Consider the following 12,972-nt stretch of genomic DNA (forward strand, 5'->3'; position numbering starts at 1 on the left):
TAAATGTAGTGTGTATAAGGGAGTATAAAAGTGATGCTCAGAAGTGTGTTTTTGGAGTGCCTGTGCTGAAATTTTCAGCAGTCAGGGTTGGGGCTTGGGTTAGGCCCACAGCAGCCTCCTGTTTCCCCCTGCAGTTTCTCCCCCCCCCCCCCCCCCCAAATTCCTCCGCCCTCAAAGTTCATGTCTACATTGCACTTGTGGAGGGAATAAAGCCTGGACGGGGGCTAAGAGTAAGGTAGGACAGGAAGGCTGCAAGCGGAAGGTGTGGGGGGAAGAGGGCAAGGGGGCCACCTGACCCTCCAGCCGCCCAGCCACTCTTTTCCCTGCTGCAGTAGTGATGACATGCCAATAATTAGATTTTTATACCTGAAAAATTATAACAAGTGTATACATTTTTCTATATATGGAATCTAATTATTGGGGGTTGTTTTATATTCAGGGCCATCTTGTATTTCAGTAAATGTGGTATATGTTACTTAACAAAATCCTTTAATTGTTTAAAGTGATTTAGAAAAAAAGAACCCAAAAAACCCTGGATTCATTAAACAGAGAAAAACTGACAGCAATTTTTTGGGGAGAAAAAAGTCCAAATATATTTATATTAAGAAAAGTATATGATAATCCTTCATTTGTTCTAGGATTATTGAGAGTGAAGGCATTGTTATCATTTTCTGGATATGAGCAGGACAGACGTGCTTTGATGTTCAGTTCAGGGTATTCCTGTGTCCCATTACTGAAATATCTTTGTTGTTCAGTACTTTATTAATGATGGTGATGTTTGCAATAGTTCCACAATGTTAATAATGATCATTAAGCATACAAATGAATAACACATCTTAAAATTTGTATTTGTAGTCTTTGACCACATATTAAAAGATATTACAATGTACATGTACAGAAAAGGAATGAAGGGGGAAGAAAAGGTTGTTTGTGTACTCCTTGACTTCTAAGAGCTCTGCTTGGGAGCTTTCATATTCTTACAACCTACTACATGAAAAAGGCAGCAAAAGAAAGCAGTTAAAACCTGGAACAGACCATATTATTTTTTTTCAAAATTTCTGTTCCCAAAATTTTAAATAATGGATTTCTTGTTCACATATATGTAGATAGGAGAGATCAAGTATTCAGTTTACGTTGCTGGTGCTCCCACATACTGTGTTTTTGAATGTATCTGCTTTTGATATAAGTAGAAGAAGAAACAGTTGGAGGAAAGAGCAAAGAGAACAGTTTTCTCTAATCTTTCCATTTATTTCCCAAACAAAACAAAAACTCTTTGCAGTTTTGGATTAAAAAAAAATAAGCGTGTTCTTTTATAACTACTGGCTGCATCAGAAAATGCAAAAACTATAAATTGCTTTAATTGAAACATGAGGGAGAAGTATGTATGTGTTGATGAGAAAAAACTTTCTGTATATGAGATCTTTTCTAGGTTAGTTCCTTTTTAAATGTTACATTTTATATGTTTTACTTCAGTTGGAAGGAGAAAGGGCTCTAAATTTATGCTTGTTTATATTCTTTATATTTGCAGTACCATCCAGGCACTAAATTCAATTTCTGTAGTGAACCTGGCAAATGCAATGCTTCTTGGTATTGCAAAGTGTATACAGACTATGAAGTTTCACTATATGTGGTATGGTTTTACATTATTCATGTGGGGCTTGCTTGTTTGCTTTCTTGCTTGTATTTTTTAGCTTGTTTTTCTAATGTTGCACTATGCTTTTTACATTGAATTCTCACTTTTTTTCCCATTCTTTGTGACCAGGTCAATGTGTATGAATAAGATCTCAATGTCCTTGGGTCCTCAAAATAATTGAAGTATGTGAGCTGTTTATGCCCTGAATATAGTAAATGGCTTCTTGATGTTTTAAAATGTAAGAAAAAAAAGAGGAAAAAATCAGGTCAAAGAATTCTTGCAGTGTTTCTGGTCCCTTTTATTTTCCTGAAATCCAGAAGAGAGCTACATCAACCTCTTTGAAGTGGAAGTGTTGATAGATTTCCAGGTACAGATGCAAACATATTAACAAGAGGGAGAGTTTCTCCTTAAGGAAATAATGGATATAGAATGGGATATAGAATGGGATCAGCTGTCTGGTAGAATTAGGAAGCCAAATCCACAGCTGCCTATTTTGCCTGAACAGACTCACTAAGAGCTTTCCCAAGAAAATAAATAGTCCACGGCAGCAGCTTTTGCATCCTGTACTTCTTTACCTTTGCTGACTGTTGATGCCACATCTGTGGTAAACAGAAGTTTTGCATGGGCTGGCCTTTGGGTCAAACTGATAAAATGAGGCAGTAGGCAGATCAGTTGATGATATGGTAAAGATTTCACAAACCCTACTATGGTCTGGGGTTTTGCAGAGTGTCTCTGTTTTGCACTATTATGACATACGTGGTCTCAATTAAAAGACCTTATCATTCTGTAACCATTTATGTTATCATTGCATAGTTTATTTTATGCTGTCTATATGTATATTTATGTTTTTGGACATGGTTTAGCCAAGAAATTGGGAGCAGCATACAAATGGAGTGGTCAGAACTGCTAAGTGTCTCTTGGCATTGTGTCACCAGGGCAAGAAGAATTGTCCACTCCCAGACAGAAGAAGACATTATTGGGTTGGGTATCCAAGGCGTTGTGTATTTGTATTAGGAAAATCAACATCTCCATAGTGAAGGAACCTGAGAGAAATGGACCATTAACCAGAGGAACGCCAGGTGTCCCAGGGAGACTCTTGGAGGATTCTTAAACTTAGGAGGAATTGGGAAAACATTGATGGGGGTGGAAAGCAGCTGGGAGCTATTATGTGGACTCTTTGTAAGGTGGTCAAGGGTCTTTGGATTTTTCCCAGGCTGGAGAAGGGTCCAAGTCCTCAGCAACCAGTGCTGGCAGAATCAGCAAGAAGGCTAATTTCTGGAGGTACTTGCAGGACTCTCAGGGGGCTGGGTGGTAGCCAGAGGAGAGGGTAAGAAACTTTACTTGGTGTTTTTGGTCTGTCTTAGAAATTTATGGTCATTTTTTCTTGCATAATTTTTTTTTCTCATATATAATACATCTTTTGTCTATGGTGAAGAATGATCTTTGGGCAAATGATATTCCAGGCTACCCATTCTATGGGGACCTAGTATTTCTAATAACCCAAAGGGAATCAACCTAGTACTGCTAGAGATTCCTCTGGTGCTGCTGTGAGGTCTGGCAGTGGAGCTGAGGTTTGTGAGAACAAGGGATTAATTAACTCAAGGCTGGATTTTTTTTTTCAGATAAGCATTGGGAAAGATAGGAGAAACATGGAGCTTTAGGCATACCCAGCAGATGGGGTTGGGACAAGGAGTGTAACTGTTTGGAGAGCCTCTGATTAAAGCCAGGCCTGAAATGAGGTGTAAAATGTCTCGTTTACTAGGTAGCCAAAGAAAGCTTGGAAAGACAAAGAAAGCCTTGCAGGTTCTGGCTTCTTCCCTCTCCCATAACTAGGGGAACCGCTTTAAACAAAAACACATTCAGAAGTAAAGTGCACCGTGTCACTTACTGTATTGCTGGCAAATGAGACCATTAAAGAAACAAGGGTATTAGGCCATCATTGAAGTCTTAGTAGCAAGAGAAAAACACTTTCTGTATATGAGATCATTAACTGCTGATGCTGAGAAAAGAAAATATTATGAACAAGTTGCTCCCGTAGGTCTAAGAATTATTCACCCTATAAAGTAATATGAAGTGTAACTGCTGAACTTGAGTTGGATGTTGGTTTGCAGACTCCAGAAGGTTGTTTTGTGATGTATGATCAGAAGGCTTATTGCATTAGCATCTGAAAAAGTTTTAATGTGACATGATATATAGCATGGTATTAAATTCTATAGCTCTAAAAATATGATACAGATATTTATTTCTTTATGACATCATTTTGCTTGAATTTCCATGGGGAAGAAAGTAGAGTAATTAATATTTGTTTACAGTTGTTTGCCTCAACTTTAATATGATTTTGGTTTAAAAGAAAACTTGACTAAGTCCCTGTTTTACAGCTCATAGATTTCATAGACATTAGGGCTGGAAGGGACCTCGGAAGATCATCGAGTCCAGCCCCCCGCCCAAAGGGCAGGACGTCAGCTGGGGTCATAGGATCCCAGCAAGATAAGCATCCAGTTTCATCTTGAAGGTGTTCAATGAAGGCGCTTGAACAACCTCCGGCGGCAGGCTGTTCCAGACCTTGGGGGCTCGGACAGTAAAGAAATTCTTCCTTATGTCCAGCCTGAAACGATCTTGTAGTAGTTTGTGACCATTCGTCCTCGTCATCCCTTGGGGCGCTCTGGTGAACAAACGTTCCCCCAGATACTGGTGATCACCCCTGATAAACTTGTAGGTGGCCATCAGATCACCCCTGAGCCTGCGCTTTTCCAGGCTAAAGAGCCCCAGGGCTCTCAGCCTGTCATCGTAGGGTCTGCTTCCCTGACCCCTGATCATGCGCGTGGCTCTTCTCTGGACTCTCTCAAGCTTCTCCACATCCTTTTTGAATTGTGGAGCCCAAAACTGGACGCAGTACTCCAGCTGCGGCCTCACTAAGGCCGAGTACAGGGGGAGAATGACGTCCCGGGATTTGCTTGAGAAGCATCTATGGATGCAAGCCAGCGTTTTGGTCGCTTTACTAGCCGCAGCATCGAATTGCAGGCTCATGTTCATCTTGTGGTCAATGATGACCCCCAAGTCTCTTTCTTCCATAGTGCTAACCAACATAGCACTGCCGAGCCTATAAGGATGCTGCGGGTTTTTCTTCCCAAGGTGGAGAACCTTGCATTTATCGGCATTGAACACCATCAGATTTTCATCCGCCCACTTGCTGAGCCTGTCCAGGTCAGCCTGGATCACTCGCCTGTCAGCTGATTAGAAACAGAAACAATTATGAAATAAAACCAATCTCCAGTTTCAAGGCAAAGTATTGTTCTTCCTGCCAGTTATTCATTATTTTATTGCACCTGAAGATTGTCTCCTTAGAATTTTACTTCTATCACAAATGATTTCCTGCCTCATGGGCACATCTGCACATTCATTAATGCTCGGTAGTTACTGTGCATTTAGTTTAGTACTTGCTCAATGAAGTAACTAAAGGCACACTAACCACAATTACTGCACAGTAGTGTCAGTGCATGGTTTTTTTGTGATGCTTACTGTGCAGTAGCCTAATACTACTGTGCAGTAATGTATTAGCCCGGTTTTTGCCTAGCACGCTGCTGCACAGTCTTATTAGGCTACTGTGCAGTAAGCGTCTCTTGTAGACGTGCCCCATGACCACCTGTAGAGCATAGAAGAAGAGTGAAGTATTAATTATATTTTTGATTGTGCGGTTAGGAACATGTATGAACTGTTAAGCCCATCTCTTCAGGTGTTTTATTACTTTTGAAGCATTATCTTAATTTCAGATATCAAATAGTGACCACCTGTTATCTATTGCAATAACATTATACAAGCAGATTGACTGAAAGCAATCTGGTCTCCTGTGAGTGGACTGCTAAAGCAATTGACATACTGTTTCTAGGAAGGTAAATTGTGAAAGCCAATTGAGAGATTACAATAAAAACTTGGGCAGGTGTTTAATGATAGGAACCAACTATTAAAACATTCCCAGAATGTCTGATAAAAATGTTAAAACCTCCACAGAATGTCTGATAGAAATGTGTTTTTTGATGTTTTTACAATACCCACCCTTTCAGTATAACTTGCCCCCTCTTCCCCAATATTTTACATTATTTAGTAGAAAAACGTTGTTTCCTGAGTTGAAGCACTATATGTTTAAAGAAAACGAGGTGGTCTACAAAGTGAAATTAAAGCAAGGAAACTTTGTCAAGGTCTGAGTTGAATCAAATATAAAAACTGTTTAATATTTTGAATGCAGTCTTTCTGGGAAACTTTAAATGGTGACTATGATGAGCCAGAATTTTAATAAGTTAAGGGGTAGTGTATGTATTTACAAATCTCAGTGGTTAGCATCATTAGAACATTTCAATATTATACAATATTTTATCCTATATGCTGAATAACAAGGCATCTCTTATATGAGTTCTTCAGTTTATTGATTTGTAGCTTGTCTGTTCCCTGAGAAAGTCAGATGAAGATCAGCGTGACAGTATTTATAGGCTGCATCTCATCTGTGGGATGTCATCCATCTTCGTTAAGTTCAGTAAAAGTGATAGATGGCATTTGGCAATGTAATGATGTGATCACTCTACCATTGCCTTTGTAAATCATAAGCTGTTGCTTTCTGTTGTGTAGATATTTAATCAGTTATACACCCCATTACTGATTTAATTCAGAATGTCAGTAGCAGGTGAATAATGTGAGCATTTGTATATTAATATCATATTGTATTAATGTTCCTTTCGTTTAAGTGTGCTATTCATGTGAAAATCATAAACTGTTTCTTCATGGGTAGAATAAATTTAATCAGTGCTGTAGGCATCTAATACCATCAATGTTTTAATTCAATGTGTCAGTAAAACAAATGTGTTTCTTTTCATTTCCAGTTTCTGTATGCTTTACTAATTCAGAATATTATATGATAGTATGAATGCATGAAACCCATAGTAAACAACAAAATCACTCATTTTTATCTTATTAAAAGATTTTGGGTTTGAGTCCCTCATTTTTATTGTTGAATGAAACTACCAGATAACTTTTTACATATTTCAGAGTGAGTGAATAACTGATAACAAATGTCATTCAACAGAAAATGTGTCGTGCTTTAGAATAATCCTAAACGTTATGGTAAATTAATATTTTAAAGTAATGGTTTCATTACAGTATGATAATGGCTGATCATTGGAACACAAGTGTTTTGTGATCTATCTTAATGGCCTATATTTTCTCATATGAAGTTCAAGTTATTGGTTTTAGTATATACAACACCAAAAGGCTTAAGACTAGATAAGCAGGACCCTATCTCTAATACCATGTGAGATTTGCTATATCAGTGTTTAAAACAATTTAGTCAGGTCTAACACTAAAATAAATGTTTCACAGAAAATTTATGGCTGATGTCCATATCCTAATTGTGAAAGAATAGTGCCATTTAAAAAATGCCTGTCAACAAAATCCAATTAACATGGATTATTTTAAAGTAATAATATTTATCCAGTTAATGCTAAGTACTAATCGAATACAAAGTTAATACCTTGCATTTTATACAACCAGTGTTTGTCAGCACTTAATTTACTTCTCATGTATTCACACAATCTCATGTGACTAACTTAAACTTATTTATGGGGCTTGTACTTAATAGATTGAACTTTTGAATAGTGTGAATGCCTTAAGTTTGTCATGAGAGGTATTTCATGGGTAAGAACTTGTTGGAAAAAAAGGTGTATAATGACAGATAGGAGAAGTTATTCAGCATCAATATTATCTTCTTTTTTTTTTTTGTACTGCTCATACGGCATGTGTTTGGTATTGGTCAAAAGCAAAGACAATTTATACATTCTAATTAATGCTTATTTCTTCTCCTTAAGTCAAACATATTGGATTCCTCCAGGTGCAGGTGCTTGATTATTACTGAGAGCGACATAAGATCATTATTTAGCTACCTCCCTGTGTGGTGCTTTTGCAAATATAATTCTTACCTGAAAACGTGTCAATGGAACATTTTGGTAGATCAGCTCTTTGGCTGCTAAAAGATTAGAGGTATTCTTAGAAAAGCTTCTATGCTTAAGATTGTTATCCTCAGTTGCTAATTCCTGCAGGTTTTTTAGCTGAAAAACATGTTCCCAAACTGTTTGATTGCAGATTATATTCATAGAAGAGTCTTAAGGTTTTCTGGGGTCTGTGCATATGGCAGGGGGACCCCTCCTCTTCCTCCATCTTTGTCTGTTTGTAGTCCTCTAACACTATTTCGGTCTTATCTTTCTCATAGTTTAGCATTCATTATTTTCTGTCCTCTATGTAAAATATGAAATCATTATCGTTTCTTTCCTTCTTCCCATTAGATCTTCTCTCAACTAAGGTTTTGTCACCTTAGGGTTTTTTTTCCTTCGTTAAAATAAATAGGAAACTATCTACATTAACCTTTTTTTCAGATTATGAATCCCACAGTAGACGCTGCAGCATAGACTTCCAGGAATCTTTCTTCTAATTGGCTAATGTATATTTTATAAATATTTATATTAAATTAAATTATAAATTATGATTAAACGTTCATGGATGTGTTTATTAAATTATGTCTTTTATGTCAAAATTCATAGGCCCCAGGTCTGAAACACAATTAAAGCCACCTTTTATCATTCCACAGAGCAAAGGCTACTTTAGCATTTGTGTTTGGTATACTGTCCAGTCTAATAGTGGTTATGCACAATTTAATGGTCATTTATATTTGCTGTGGCATAAAGTTAATCTATGTCCTAGGACTATACCAGTAACTTCTGGAGGGTTTCCCCTAGTATTCCAAGTGACCTGATAAGAAACGTTAGGAGATGGTAGGATTTGATCCTTAAAAGCTTAATTTCAAAGTGGCAAATACCTTGAAAAAATATTTTATTCTAATCAAGCGTTCATTAATTTGTTTGGGTTGATGGGCACGTGTCTGAACAGTGTCTGATAGTATATCCTATTCTTAAATGTGTTAACCGCAGTGTCCTCCATCCCCAAATCCCTCTTTCCTATCTGTTGCTTGACCACTGAGGGAGATTGAGATGCATTGGGATAAAGAAAAATTAAGGATGTGGATAGATGTTGAAATGAGTTAAAATGGGGTTGGGATTTACTCTGTGTCAGCTGATCTCCACTGCTAGTTTGTCTGCAATATCCAGTTGTAAATGAAAGACAAACCACAGTAATTTACTGATTATTTTACTTGGGGTAAACTCTGATTTAGCTTTCACTTAATGCAAGACAGAACAGACACATGAAATAATTGCCATAGATCAACTAATATATTGTAAGCGTACCTTCCTCTCTAGCCTTTTAACTTGATAGCATTTGTTTGTTTTTGTAGACCCTAAATAATTTATCTGAGACCACTTAGGACATCTGAGATGAAACTAGATTTAGACTATTTCTATGCTGCAGACAGCAATCTACTGTTGAAATACCAGAACCATCTTTAGTTACCACAGGTACCAGAAGCAGTTTAACCATGGCAGCACCAAGCTCTATGTAGGGTATTTACCCTGCTTCATGGTATAAGTTTTGCCTAGGTCACTAATATGAAAAGTCCAAATGTCATTTACTTTGCCCCATAGACTTCTAACAAGAAGAATAAATTAGCTGTTGCTGAGTTCCACGGCTAGGCTTGTGCCAGAACCTGAGCAAGCATGCTTAAAAGTAACCACTGGAATCTACATGTCCTCAGCTGAAATACAGTGTCTTAACTGCAATCCCCTTCTTTTTCTCTAGATCAGCACTTATCTCTTTACTAGCTTTAAATACAATAGTTCTCAGGAATTTCAAGTCACATATATCATCTTTCAAGAAAACACTTTCTTCTCAGTGCAGGCACCGATGGTTAGCTCAGGGGCTGCAACAAAATCCATTCCATCTTGACGTTTTCATTGCACAAATAATTTGTTGAAAATTTTCCAGTCTCTTATGTTTAAACAAATGACATTACAAAGGGTCAGAGGTGACGGAACTAAAACAATACATCATGAAGATTAGATTTCTCGAGTTGTCCATCTAACTAAAAAATTATGATTTGCAGCAAATCTCAATTAAGCCCCTGCATCTCTTTCATACTTTTTAATGAAAAGTATAAAATCTCTTTTCAGAAACCACTGGTCATAAATCACTCTTGGCAGGTGGTGATCAGAAAGTACCACTATATTTTCTATTCATTCCTTCAGTTCTAATTCAGTAGATCTGAAAGGACTAGAAGGTACTAATACAAATTGATTTTAACTCATTGGAGAGATAATGAGTAGCCAGCTTCCTAGATTGTCTTTTGTGGTCTACCTTCAAGGAAAGACAGCATTTTGAAAGGTTTGTTCCTGTATCTAAAATCTTTCAATTTAAACGAAAGAGCATACATTTCAGAAGATCATACAATATTGATCTAAGCTGTACTGGAAGGGGGTGGGGGGCGCATAAAGTCCATTATCATCCATCTCTATAACTGTTTGGAATTTTTTTTTTAACCAAAGGGGAAAGTGGGATAAACAGTCTTTTACAGTTTCATTTGCCAAATATATTTGTGGTGTTAGAGCAGAAATACAACGCCTCAGAAAACAGAGAAATCAAAGGCATGGAAGCTCATTCTTCAAGGAGAGAAGTATGCAAGTCTTGTATAGTCCTCAATACCTCTTTTGCCAGGCACTTCAAGTTCAAACTTCAGGATGCAGATACCTCTTTTAGAATGAAGATACTGTACTGAGTAGTCAATCTCCTAGGGGTTCCTTGAGGGTTGAGTTTAGGGATTTTCTCCTATATTTAACCTATAACCCTTTCCCTTCCTATAACCCTTTCCTAGCATATGTTGGTTTTTTTACCAAGGAGTCTTTGCGGAGAAGCTATTAATAATGAAAGATTTCTTACCTGCTAATATTCTCTGTTTCAGTAATGGCTTCACTAACTTTTGAAACCTTTGTCATATAATGGTCTCAATGTACTTTACATATTTTTCCTACATCTTTGAAAAAACTTTTTAGTGGGTTGCCAAATAGCAAGACCAGTATGGCAAGGCCATAGTGACCCGTAAAAGCCTTTTGATTTCCACCACCTTGACTTCCTTTAGAGCATGCAAGACATCTGGAAAATGCAGAAATTAGGGGGAAAAAAGGGAAAAATTGTAAGATAAGACAATGGTCTATTTTATCCTCTTTTAGGAACTTGGGACCACACATTAGCCTAAATGGTTAACTGTGCATTTGCCTTAAGACCAACTACACATGCAAAGAACTTATCACATGATAGAAATCTCCAATCGCCTATAACATTGCACCTCAAAAATGTATAGTAACTTTATAGCTGGTTGCCATCAAGCTTTAGTTTGCATGTGTACCAGGGTCTTCCATGTGGGGAGTCCCATCAGCTGACATGGCTTTCAGATGCAAGAGTGAAACCATGTCTAGTGTGAAACCCCTGGGCCCTGGGAATCCAGGCAGCTATGATCCACAGGGCTCCAGGGTGCATGAAACCTCTGGCTCAGGGGATCATGATTGCTATGTTCCTTAGGGCTTGTGTGTACATGAAACCCCTTACCCCTGGGGATCATGACTGCCTTGATCTCCAGGGCCTGGGGGTGGTTTAAAAAATGTACAAGCTTGGGACATCATGGCTGCTTTATTCTTTACCCCCAGGGGTGTGTGGGGTGCCCCTGTGGCTGGGAGCCCCTTAACTCAGGGGACTTTGAGCCATAGGAGCTTGCTTCCTGCCAGTTCAGGGGGAGTCCAGGTTTGGGCTGGATCTGGATTTTTCCTATGTCTTTTTGTATATATTTGCTAAAATATGTACAAATACTTTTCATATATTTCCTCAACAGTGATTCAGCTGATTCTTTGCCAACATGATGTGAAAGTTTAGCCAGAATAAGATCTGCAAATGTTATTAGAATTGGTCAATTCATAGAAGAATGAACCTTTCGTTTTACATGTTTGTTTTCTTGTCTTGGTTTGTGATTATGAAATAGTGGTAGAATATATAAATTAAAATATCTATTTTCTAAATGCTACTTGTTAGATGAAAATATACTCCTCAGAAATTCAATGTAAACAGTAACACTCACAATAATAAATACTATCTGTATATTATAAAATGCATCATTGAAGACAAAATCTAGAAATGTATTCAGGTATACCTAACTGATGGCTTAAAATTGCTTTTTGTGTTAAATGCTAAATAAGTAAAGAGATCAGAGCATTGGCTATGTTGCCTTAGTCATAGGAAAACAGGAAAGTAGAAAATAATTACTCCTGTTTCTCACGGTGTCACTTTTATATATTGGAATCAGTAGTCTGCAATTTATCTTTTCTTGACAGCATTAAAGGTGTGCTTTAGCTGGCTATTAATTTCATTTGCTTTTGTTTCTGTCTCTCATTTTTCATGTAGGATGAAAGAGCATGGTACAGTGGCTTATTAAAAAAGATGTATTTAATGCTGAAGGGTTTTTTTTAAACATGTTTAAATACCAAAAAGAGTGAACCTGATCAGCACTAAAAAAGAACTCATTGATCCACATAATGCAAATGAAAATCTGAATTTAGAACATATGTACTCAGATATCGTTACATAATAAGAGTAATTGACAAACACAGTGACCCAACACGCTACATTCTGTACAAGTCTGTAATTGCACTATATTATTTCCTGGTTGTATAAAACTTTGCTGTTGTAAATATATTGCCTGGCAGTAGTGTATTGACTTGTAAAGGGAGTTAACAACAGATAGGTGTTCTGTATCATGTGCAATTAACAGTAATTAGTAATTGTTACTTAACATTTTATTTTATTTTATTTTATTTATTCAGTGGGAAATGTAAGTGGATAACACCACTGAAAATAAGGTCATAAAAAGAAAATGGGAAATCAGAGGCAGAGTTTTATTTTATTTAGTTGACAACCAAAGTACTACTTGTAACCAAATATGAATTGCCCAACTGAGCTATTCTGTTACCGCCTCCTGGTGCATAAGTATCCTGCTTATAAGAGTAGGGACATGACTGTATATCTCTGGACAGTGACCCTATTCTTGTAACAGGGACCCTTATGTGCCAGGATGGGTAGTTTAAGAGAATAGCTCCTACCCTTTATCCCTTAGCTTACAAAAACTTTTTTCCAACTAGTCAGTTGGACTAGTAAAAGATATCACATCTGCTCAAAGAGCCTTTCCACCCTTTAGTGAGGCATTTCAGAGTTGATTATGAGATGCATTTTGATTGTCCACTACATGCAATATAATTGTGTCCTTAGTATGCTAAAATATCTGAATACGTTTGTTTTTCTGCAAGTATCTGTTTTGGGGTGGAGGTGGGAAGGGGAGGGAAAAGGAGAAAATACACTTTGCTAAGAGT

The 12,972-nt window shown here is 37.3% G+C and overlaps 1 protein-coding gene across 5 annotated transcripts in view; it reads left to right on the forward strand.

Annotated features, from left to right (window-relative positions):
• Positions 1-12,972, forward strand: part of LRP1B (LDL receptor related protein 1B) — a 1,609,743-nt gene that overhangs the window by 1,195,321 nt on the left and 401,450 nt on the right. The gene's annotated exons all lie outside the window — the stretch shown is intronic.

The sequence above is a fragment of the Alligator mississippiensis genome, chromosome 4 (assembly GCF_030867095.1).
Source record: "Alligator mississippiensis isolate rAllMis1 chromosome 4, rAllMis1, whole genome shotgun sequence".
Classification (NCBI taxonomy): Eukaryota; Metazoa; Chordata; order Crocodylia; family Alligatoridae; genus Alligator; species Alligator mississippiensis.